The sequence below is a fragment of the Centroberyx gerrardi genome, chromosome 8, assembly GCF_048128805.1.
Source record: "Centroberyx gerrardi isolate f3 chromosome 8, fCenGer3.hap1.cur.20231027, whole genome shotgun sequence".
Lineage (NCBI taxonomy): Eukaryota > Metazoa > Chordata > Actinopteri > Beryciformes > Berycidae > Centroberyx > Centroberyx gerrardi.
In genome coordinates this window covers 33,669,335-33,679,334 of record NC_136004.1, presented here as the reverse complement: position 1 = coordinate 33,679,334, position 10,000 = coordinate 33,669,335, and the positions used below count along the sequence as shown (strand labels likewise).

The window sequence follows — 10,000 nt, the reverse complement described above, 5'->3', positions numbered from 1 at the left end:
CTAGCTAGCCTCGGTCCCTTCAACACTAGCCAACCTGTGAGCAACAAACACTCGTGTGAAACGGCCTATGAGAGACAATACATTGCCAATGCCTCTGTGCAAATAGCTAGTTTCAGATCAAACAACTACAGTTTCAGAGCAGACAGTTGTAAACTAGCTCTGAAACTAGCGGTTAGCTCTGAAACCAGCTAGTTTCGCAGCTAACCGCTAGTTTCAGAGCTACTTTCACTGAAACTAGCGGTTAGCTCTGAAACTTGCTGTTAGCTCTGAGACTAGCTCTGAGCTAACCGCTAGTTTCAGTGAAACTAGTTCGTTAGCTCTGAAACTTGCTGTTAGCTCTTAAACTATAGCTGTTTGATCAGAAATCAGCTGTCTGCTGACAGCTAGTTTCACAGCAGACAGCTATTAAACTATAGGCATTTGATCAGAAATTTGTTAACAGCTAGTTTAATAGCTAACAGCTAGTTTAAGAGCTAACAGCTAGTTTAATGGGTAAAAGCTAGTTTAATAGCCAACAGCTAGTTTAATGGGTAAAAGCTAGTTTAATAGCTAACAGCTAGCTTAATGGGTAAAAGCTAGTTTAAGAACTAACAGCTAGTTTAATGGGTAAAAGCTACTTTAAGAGCTAACAGCTAGTTTAATGGGTAAAAGCTAGTTTAAGAACTAACAGCTAGTTTAATGGGTAAAAGCTAGTTTAAGAGCTAACAGCTAGTTTAATAGCTAATAGCTAGTTTAAGAACTAACAGCTAGTTTAATGGGTAAAAGCTAGTTTAAGAGCTAACAGCTAGTTTAATAGCTAACAGCTAGTTTAAGAGCTAACAGCTAGTTTAATGGGTAACAGCTAGTTTAAGAGCTAACAGCTAGTTTAATAGGTAAAAGCTAGTTTAAGAACTAACAGCTAGTTTAATGGGTAAAAGCTAGTTTAATAGCTAACAGCTAGTTTAATGGGTAAAAGCTAGTTTAAGAGCTAACAGCTAGTTTAATGGGTAAAAGCTAGTTTAAGAGCTAACAGCTAGTTTAAGAGCCAACAGCTAGTTTAATAGCTAACAGCTAGTTTAATGGGTAAAAGCTAGTTTAAGAGCTAACAGCTAGTTTAATGGCTAACTGATTAGAAAACCGGGTGGGACTCTCTGGAACTGTCCTTAAGTGGTTCAAGTCATATCTTCATGACATAAAGTACTTTGTCTCCATTGGAAACTGTGTATCCGAGCAGATGGCCATGACCTGCGGGGTTCCACAGGGGTCCATTTTGGGACCTCTCTTATTCAACCTCTACATGCTCCCTTTAGGCCAAATCCTACAAAATAATAAAGTAGCCTACCATAATTATGCAGATGACATGCACATCTACATATCACTTACACCAGGTGACTATGGACCTGTTGAATCTCTGTGTCACTGCATCGAACAAATCAGTGACTGGATGCGGCAAAATTTTCTCCAACTAAACAGAGAAAAGAACGAGATAATTGTCTTCGGAGCACAGAAAGAAAGACAGAATGTCGGCTCTCACCTTGACTCCCTGTCTCTCATAACTAAGAGTCAAGCCAGAAATCTTGGCGTTATCCTGAACTCGGATTTAAATTTCAACAGCCACATCAAATCGGTAACTTCGTCAGCTTACTACCATCTAAACAATATTGCAAGAGTCAGAAGAATAATGTCCAAACAAGACCTAGTACGGCTTACCCACGCCTTTATTTCCAGTAGATTGGATTACTGCAATGGTCCGTTCACAGGACTTTCAAAAAAAGCTCTTCGGCAACTCCAACTTATTCAGGACGCCGCTGCCAGGGTCCTGACGAAAACTAGGAAATACGACCACATTACACCAGTTCTAAAATCCTTACACTGGCTACCAGTCACTCAGAGAATTGATTTCAAAATCTTGCTGCTTGTCTACAAATCACTCTGTGGCTCTGGGCCCAAATACATCTCTGACATGCTTGTGCCATATGAACCTTCTAGGACCCTTATAGGACATCTGGGGCCGGCCTACCGGCTGTCCCAAGAGTTAGAACAAAACACGGTGACAGCGTTTTGTTATCATGCAACACAGACCTGGAATAACCTCCCAGCTGATATTAGACAAGCCCCGACTCTGACCACTTTTAAGTCAAAGCTTAAAACTTTCCTATTTTACACTGCCTACTCTACCCTGTAATGGCTAAAAACTTATCTTTTCAGCTTAGCTTTTAAATAGCCTTCATTTTAACTGTTTCTGTTCAGGATCCCAACAGAGCTGAGTACAAATTTTCATTGGTCTTGTCCGGGTAATGCTTACTGCACGAGTGAACACTATATGGGGGGGACAGAGCTTTACCCTGTATGATCCTCATCCATCTGTGGATGGGGAGGTTTTTGACCAAGAGGAGAATCTGTGATCCTCGTCTGCCTGAGGCAGTGAGATCTGACGTAAATATCAGATCAAGAGTAGAATCAGGAAGGACAGGGGAAAAGAAAATGAAAGAAAAACATATGGGTTCACTCACAATGTGCATCTAACAGTGGGAGTATTTGTTGTGTTCTTTTATCTTTCCATTTCACTTGATTTGAACTGCACTAGTTTACTTTTTAAGTCTTTTATCTTTTGTATCTCTTGTCTGTACTTTTGCACTTTTTAAATTGTAAATCTTTTACCTTTACTGTATTTTTATTACTCTGTAAAGCACTTTGAATTGCCCCAGTGTATAAAATGTGCTATACAAATAAAGCTGCCTTGCCTAAAAGCTAGTTTAAGAGCTAACAGCTAGTTTAATGGGTAAAAGCTAGTTTAAGAGCTAACAGCTAGTTTAATAGCTAACAGCTAGTTTAAGAGCTAACAGATAGTTTAATAGCTAACAGCTAGTTTAATGGGTAAAAGCTAGTTTAAGAGCTAACAGCTAGTTTAATGAGTAAAAGCTAGTTTAAGAGCTAACAGCTAGTTTAATAGCTAACAGCTAGTTTAAGAGCTAACAGATAGTTTAATAGCTAACAGCTAGTTTAATGGGTAAAAGCTAGTTTAATAGCTAACAGCTAGTTTAAGAGCTAACAGCTAGTTTAATGGGTAAAAGCTAGTTTAAGAGCTAACAGCTAGTTTAAGAGCTAACAGCTAGTTTCAGATCCACATGTTGATTTTTATTTTCTGCTTATTCCCTTCATCAGGTAGATTTGGTTTTCAGCCTGTTAGTTTGTCAGCAGGATTTCTCAAAAAAATACAAACTGATTTCCATGAGATCTGGTGGACAGATCGGCCTCGAGACAAAGAACAGCTGATCTGATTTTGGTGGTGACCGGATCGGCATTTCCACCACTGGACAATTATCATTATTAATCCATAACCATGAAACTAACAGAGGTAAACACTTGATTCCAGATCCTAAGGGCATGTTTACAGGGTCACATTATATATTCATGTAAATATTAATTTAACTTAAATTAAAGCGATAGAAATGATGTGTTTGAGTGTAACAGCAAGTTGGGAAATGTTCAGTGTTGGAGGTTTGTGCTCTGAACTTCTACTTTATTCTGTCTTCAGTCTTCATTCAGGTGTGATGAGTCTCTCTGCAGCACTTCATTTACACATCTGTTTTAATTAACTGCCTCTTTTAGCTGAGTCATATAAAGGAGCCTACATTATTGGCCGGCTTGTATTGCCTTGTTGAGACAATTTGAATGTAAAGCCATGCTGGTCCTGTTAACTGTTTACATTCATTTAATATCTTAAACTGTAACGAACTTTCTGGTTTCTTCCAGAGCAAAATACTCTACAAACTTTAAATGGAGCATTATTAAATGTATATTGTGAATATTACTGAAATCGATGGAAGGAAAAAATATAGGAATATAGGAAAAATGTTTTTGGCCACATGGCCCTTTATGGTGCTTTAAAGAAGCCAAGAACGTATAAAATACTCCAAACCAGCAGGATTTAGGAACTTTCTGAAGAGCCTATTGATTTACCAGCTTTTTATTTGAACCAATCAGAGGGTTCTTTGAGTCCTTATGGTTCCAAATAGAACCACTAACCAGAGAACCTGAGGAACCTCCTGGCTGCACCGGTCCCACAGCTGAGGCAGCGGTGGAACATGCAGTTTGTTCTGGCCGAGCGGACGAGCTGCAGAGCCTGAAGCTGACGGGACGGGTTCAGGCTCCCCGACCTGCTTCTACTGCTGCTCCAGGTACTGCTTTCCTACATTCCCCAGAATGCCTTTCGACAAGCCACAGAGAAGGTTCCGGTTTTCTCTCTGCTGCAGTGCATTCTGGTCTCTCTCCTGCTCCTGCAGTGCATTCTGGTCTCTCTCCTGCTCCTGCAGTGCATTCTGGTCTCTCTCCTGCTCCTGTGGTGGAGAAACTGGTCTCTCTCCTCTTCTACGATGGATTTCTCCCTGTATGATTGTTGAACGTCTCTCGGTGCAAAATGGCGGCTCTAGAAAGAAGCCCTCGCTCTTTGATTCTGAGGGACTGACACCAAAACCTGACGTTTACCACTGATGTTTTACATCCTGAAACATTTTCTCATATCAAACTGGAAATATCTGGAGGTGACGTCACCTCGTCTACGATTGGCCGGTTATCCACCGAGAAGAAAAACACAACTAACTACTGGATGGAGCCGGACTGCAGTGTTTCAGTGTTTCAGTATGTCAGTGTTTCAGGGTTTCATGGTGGACTGCGTCGCCTGTCAGGAGGCGTTCACGCTGTTTTCAGAGTTCTGCAGGTTCTCCAGTCGTTCTATTGACTGCAGAGTCAAAGAGTCAACGGCACTAGAACCCATTGACAGCTATTAGCTTTTAGCCGCTAGCTGACCCCACCTTGGCTGGAGCACATAGCTGCAAAACACTGCAACAATACAACCACACTCACACACACTCACACACTCACACACACAGAACGACAGCAGCGATGTAACCTTGAGCGTCTCAACAACAAAGAGAGGAAGAGAAAAGAGCAGCAGAAAGGACTGTGGAGGCATTCTGCTTCTCCTCCTCTTATCTCTGATTCCCCCCCCCCCCCCCCCCCCCCCCCTCCCCCCCCCCCCCCCCCCCTCCTGACCTGACCAGGAAATCTCTCCTGACTCTGAACAGCATTAGCAGCTCTTCTCAACAGGACAGTAATATTATTATTAGTAGGGGGATTATTGGCATTATCTAAAGACCTGTTGCAGATTTAAGGCTGATATTAAAACTTAATACATCAGCAGCACAGTGTGACTTTCATTAAAACAAAACATTAATATTATTATTAGTAGCAGCAGCACTAGAAGCAGTAGTAGTGTATCTATAGACTTAATAAGGCTAATAATATCATTTAATTATTAACACCGGGGGAATTTGAACAATGCTTAGTAATAATAATCATAATCATAGTAATTATCAACCTAATGAGATCTGGGATCTACTAGTCTGACCTGATCTGTCAAAAAATCCCATGATGCTTCAGTGTTCTCGCCCCCAATCTACTGTCTTAACGAGCCTCGTTAGCTGCCATGACAACCAATCAACACAGTCTGACAGTGACCAAACACTTCCTGCTTCCATTTGCTCAGACTGGGACTACCGGTTCTCCGGCTGGTTACTGGTTCTACAGGTTCTCCGGCTGGTTACTGGTTCTCCGGCTGGTTACTGGTTCTACAGGTTCTCCGGCTGGTTACTGGTTCTCCGGCTGGTTACTGGTTCTACAGGTTCTCCGGCTGGTTACTGGTTCTCCGGCTGGTTACTGGTTCTACAGGTTCTCCGGCTGGTTACTGGTTCTACAGGTTCTCTGGCTGGTTACTGGTTCTACAGGTTCTCCGGCTGGTTACTGGTTCTACTGGTTCTCCGGCTGGTTACTGGTATTAGAAAGAGACTGACTGATCTGTTCAGAGTTCGGAACGTCTCGGTTCTGCTAATGGGAGGAAGTGATGTCAGAGGAGGAACACCAGACAGGAAATGCAAATTCAATTCATAACAGCATGTGGGGAAACTACAGAGCGACCTCTGACCTCTGACCTCTACAACACGAGAAACAAAATGTGAAAAACAGAATTAAAAACGTCTCTGTGCGGCCTGACGGGCGGAGCAAGGCAGCAGCACGACGGGTTGAAGGTTCTATTCCCCAAACTGAAGAAGAACTCAACAGGTTCTGCTGCTGAGTCAGTCTGGATCCCAGTGTCACTGCATGAACCCAGTAACTGTATTCCTGCCAAAACAAAACCACATGAAGCTCCTGCTGCTGCTGGTCGCTCGCTTCTGCTCATTCAGAGGACCTTAAGGAGGCCGGCCGAGATGATCCGGCTCCAGACCGAGCAGCTGACTGGGTGTGAAGCAGGAAACCAGTTCAGCATCACAGATCCAGTCCGCTAGGAACCGGCTTCACCTGCGTCGGCTGTCAGGTCGCTCTGTTCTCCGAGTCCGGAACGCGACTCGTCCACCGGACTCGTTCATGTTCTCGAGCTTCGTGGTCGGAGAACCGGAGAACGTTTCCGCACGCTGCAGCCTTCTAGGCTAACGTTAGCAATGGAGCTAGCGATAGCCTAGCTAGCGAGCAATCTGCTACTTCAGCCGATTCTGAATGTAAATTCACAGTATTCTGTTACATCAGCACACGGCCATCTTGGTAGGAAAATAACAGCTGATTGTAATAAATTAACAGCTGATTGTAATAAATTAACAGCTGATTGTAATAAATTAACAGCTGATTGTAATCAAACGACAGCCACAGCGCTCCCACATTTCTCCCATTCTCGGGCGACTCTGTTCAGCCATGTTGGAAGAGCGATGACATCACAACTCATGTCACATGATCATGTGACATCATCAGGTGTTCATGTGACACTTCCTGGTCAGAAACTCCTTCAACACCTGACTGCAGGTCAGTCTGTCAGCTGCGGGACTTCCAGCTCCTGCTGTGAACAGGCTGAACTACAGCCGGAGCTCCGGTCGTCATGACGACACACAACCAGAAATATTAAGAAAAATCTATAAGATTCCCAGAAAAGCAGCTGACACCAGCCTGGAACCTCTGACTGAACCAGAGCTGGGTGATGTGGTTGAAATCAATATCACGATCGTAAGTATTTTTTCGATATCGATAAATATCACGATACGGCTCGCATCTGCAAAATCACATTAAATAGTCAAACTAACGTTCCTCCCATTGAACTGAATGGTAATGTCCGGTGTGACTCAAACTAAACTCACATTTTCAAATCATGTTCCTTAAAACAGAGCCGTCGCAAAAAACTGAATTCTGATGTTCATGTGTTGATAATGTGGAGAATCTTGAAATAAACAGACAGCTGCTGAGAGGCTTCCTGTGTTCACTCCTGCCGCAGCAGCTCTACCAGTCTGTCAGGGTTTTTAAATAAAACCTGCTTGTTCTCATCAGTTCAGACAGCAGAACTGTGTCATGATATCCCAGAATCACCACATGGTTCTACTGACAGACAGTAAACCAGAACACCGTCCCACCAGCAGCTCTCCTGTGACCCAGCAGCCAGACTCCTGTCGGCTGAACTGCCTGCTAATGAGAAGCTGAGTTCAGGCTCCGCTCTGCCCGTCCAGGTTAACCTGCTCTGCACACACACACACACACACACACACACACACTCTCTGTCCTGACTGCCACCAGGACACATACACACTGCATGTATGAAAGTCAGGCTTACATACAGAGTGTAAGTATGGATCCAGCAGAGTGCGGGTCTATAGGAGCGGACACACCTCCAGCAGCAGATATGGCTCCACCGTGTTGCATAACGCCAGCCTACTTTACCCAACTTACAGTAAACAGCAGCCTATAGGGGGGAGGGGGGGTCCGACTCTCATATTAACTATTGGAAAGCGGACGAGGCTTTTACACACAATTAAAGGGACTTTCCACGGCCCGTTCGGCTCGGTCGCGGGTCGTAACCCCGAGGTCGTGGGCTCGAGTCCTCCGGCTCGCGGAGGTTTAGCAGCCCAACAGGTTGTCTGTCTGAGTGACACGTGTGGCCAAACTTCTGTCCCGCTCTGCCCCGTGCTGGCCGGTCCCAGCCCGCTCCGCCCGGGGTGACAGCCGTCCAAACTCTCCCCAAACTCCCTCCGACACGCTGTCAGCGCGGGCGAAGAGTCCAAAACCAGCAACAAGTCCAACTCCGAACTGCTTTCCGAGCTAGTTAGCATGCTAGTGTGTGTCTGTGTGTGTGTGTGTGTATGTGTGTGTATGTGTGTTGCTGAGCGCAGAGAACTAGCAGCAGCAGACACGGGCGAATCCGAATAAAAGTGCTTTGGCTCGGTCTAAACGGCCCGGTTCGGCCCGGATCGGGTGTGTGCGGAGCCCCAGTGGACTTGTTACCTGCCGGGCCCTCTGGAAAGCATCGGCCAGGCCGTCTGACTTCAGCCCCGGCTGGCTCATCGAGGCCTGTCCCTGCACCAGCTCCGCCATCATAGCGCCACTAGCTAGCCGTTAGCTGTTAGCTGTTAGCCGGATTAGCCCGCTGCTAGCTGTGCTGTAGCTGCGGACAGAGAGGAGCAGGAAGCGAAGAGGTCTCACTCTGAACCCATTTCCGGGAATCACGAACCCGTCAAGGAAGTGATCTGAATAAATACTTTACCTGTTTTACTGGAAGAGAGTGCGTCACTGCGTCACTGCGTCACCGCGTCACCGTGACTGACAGAGTGAGAAGAGTGACATGAAGTTAAAACACAAAGAAAATATCTTTACTGCAAGAATCTGCTTAACATTCAAATGAGCATCTGTATTTGTAGTTTTATTTGTATCGTTATTTCACCTACTGCAACATTTTTCAATTTTTTCTGTATAATTTCTGTGTAATTTTAATATGATGTGTGACACGTTGTGTTCTGTTCCGTCCTCAGTGCCTGTGGTTCTGTGCAGTGTGTTCAGTACAACAGACTGTTGAGTTAATGCAGTTCAGATCTTATTCACTGTGAGTTTCCACTATTAAATCTGACTTCAGACCAGCTGCCGGGTGACGCCCACTGCTACAGGCCGGAGGTTGGACAGTTTTTCTTTACACTACTGAGTGATTCATCTCTAGAATAGACGATCTTTGCTGCTGCTCAGCTGTTGCCAGCTCGTTGTTCTGTTTCCGCTTCCGCGTTCAGTCACGTGTCGCAGCAGCTCCTCCACAGAGCAGCAGGCTGAAGTTTCCATGTTGAGCAGCAGAGAAACTGACTGACAGTTTATTATGAATCTGATTAACTCTGATGATCAGAACTGATTATGAAGTAAAATCCCGTCTGTCTGATCTCTCCTGTTTCCCGTCTCTCTCAGCTCGTCTCTCCATGCTCACTCTCCGGTTCCTTCTATTGTCAGCGTGCTGCGACCTCTGACCTTTGACCTCCTTACTGCTGGCTGCCTGTAGTTGAAGCTGACTGGAGTTTGTCTGGATTAACTCACAGAAATGACTGAAATGTAAAATGTGAACTGCAGTCAGGAGAGAAACAACCTCATCAGAATATTGATTATTGATTTTGAACTGAGTGAGGTGAAACTGTTCTGACTGCAGCTCATCACAGTCGGACTAAATACACATTATCAAACACTGCACTAAAATATAAAAACTTATTCATAGTATTGTGTTACATCACCAGGCGGCCATCTTGGTAGGAAAATAACAGCTGATTGTAATAAATTAACAGCTGATTACAATCAAATGACAAACAGCCAATGAGCTGTGTGTATTGTAAAGCGCCATATTGGTAGGAAACGCATGTGACATGATGGGAATAAATGAAACAGTATCAGTACAGTGTGGTGGGTGCAGTGAGGACTGACGCCTCCGGTCCGGAACAGACTCTGATCTGGATCTGAATCCACCGGCCGAGCCTCATGAAGCCAAACATCCGTTCAGTTCAGAGTCTGCTGCTGGTCTCCGAGCGGCTCCAGCATCCAGCACACCAAGACCAGACTGTTAGGACCAGGAACTGGAAGAGGTTTCTGACTTGTAGATCAGTGTCATGACGCTTCACACAGGCCACGCCCACACTGTCGTGACGCTTCACACAGGCCACGCCCACAGAGTGTCGTGATGCTT

The 10,000-nt window shown here is 44.9% G+C and overlaps 1 pseudogene across 1 annotated transcript in view; it reads right to left on the bottom strand.

The window, feature by feature from the left end:
• The window catches only part of LOC139928272 (far upstream element-binding protein 3-like), a 23,644-nt pseudogene extending 15,222 nt beyond the window's left edge, over nt 1-8,422 (bottom strand). The window contains exon 1 of the transcript XR_013505065.1: nt 8,296-8,422. The product of XR_013505065.1 is annotated as a far upstream element-binding protein 3-like (transcript). The remainder of the gene's footprint in view (nt 1-8,295) is intronic.
• Between the last annotated feature and the right edge of the window lie 1,578 nt (nt 8,423-10,000).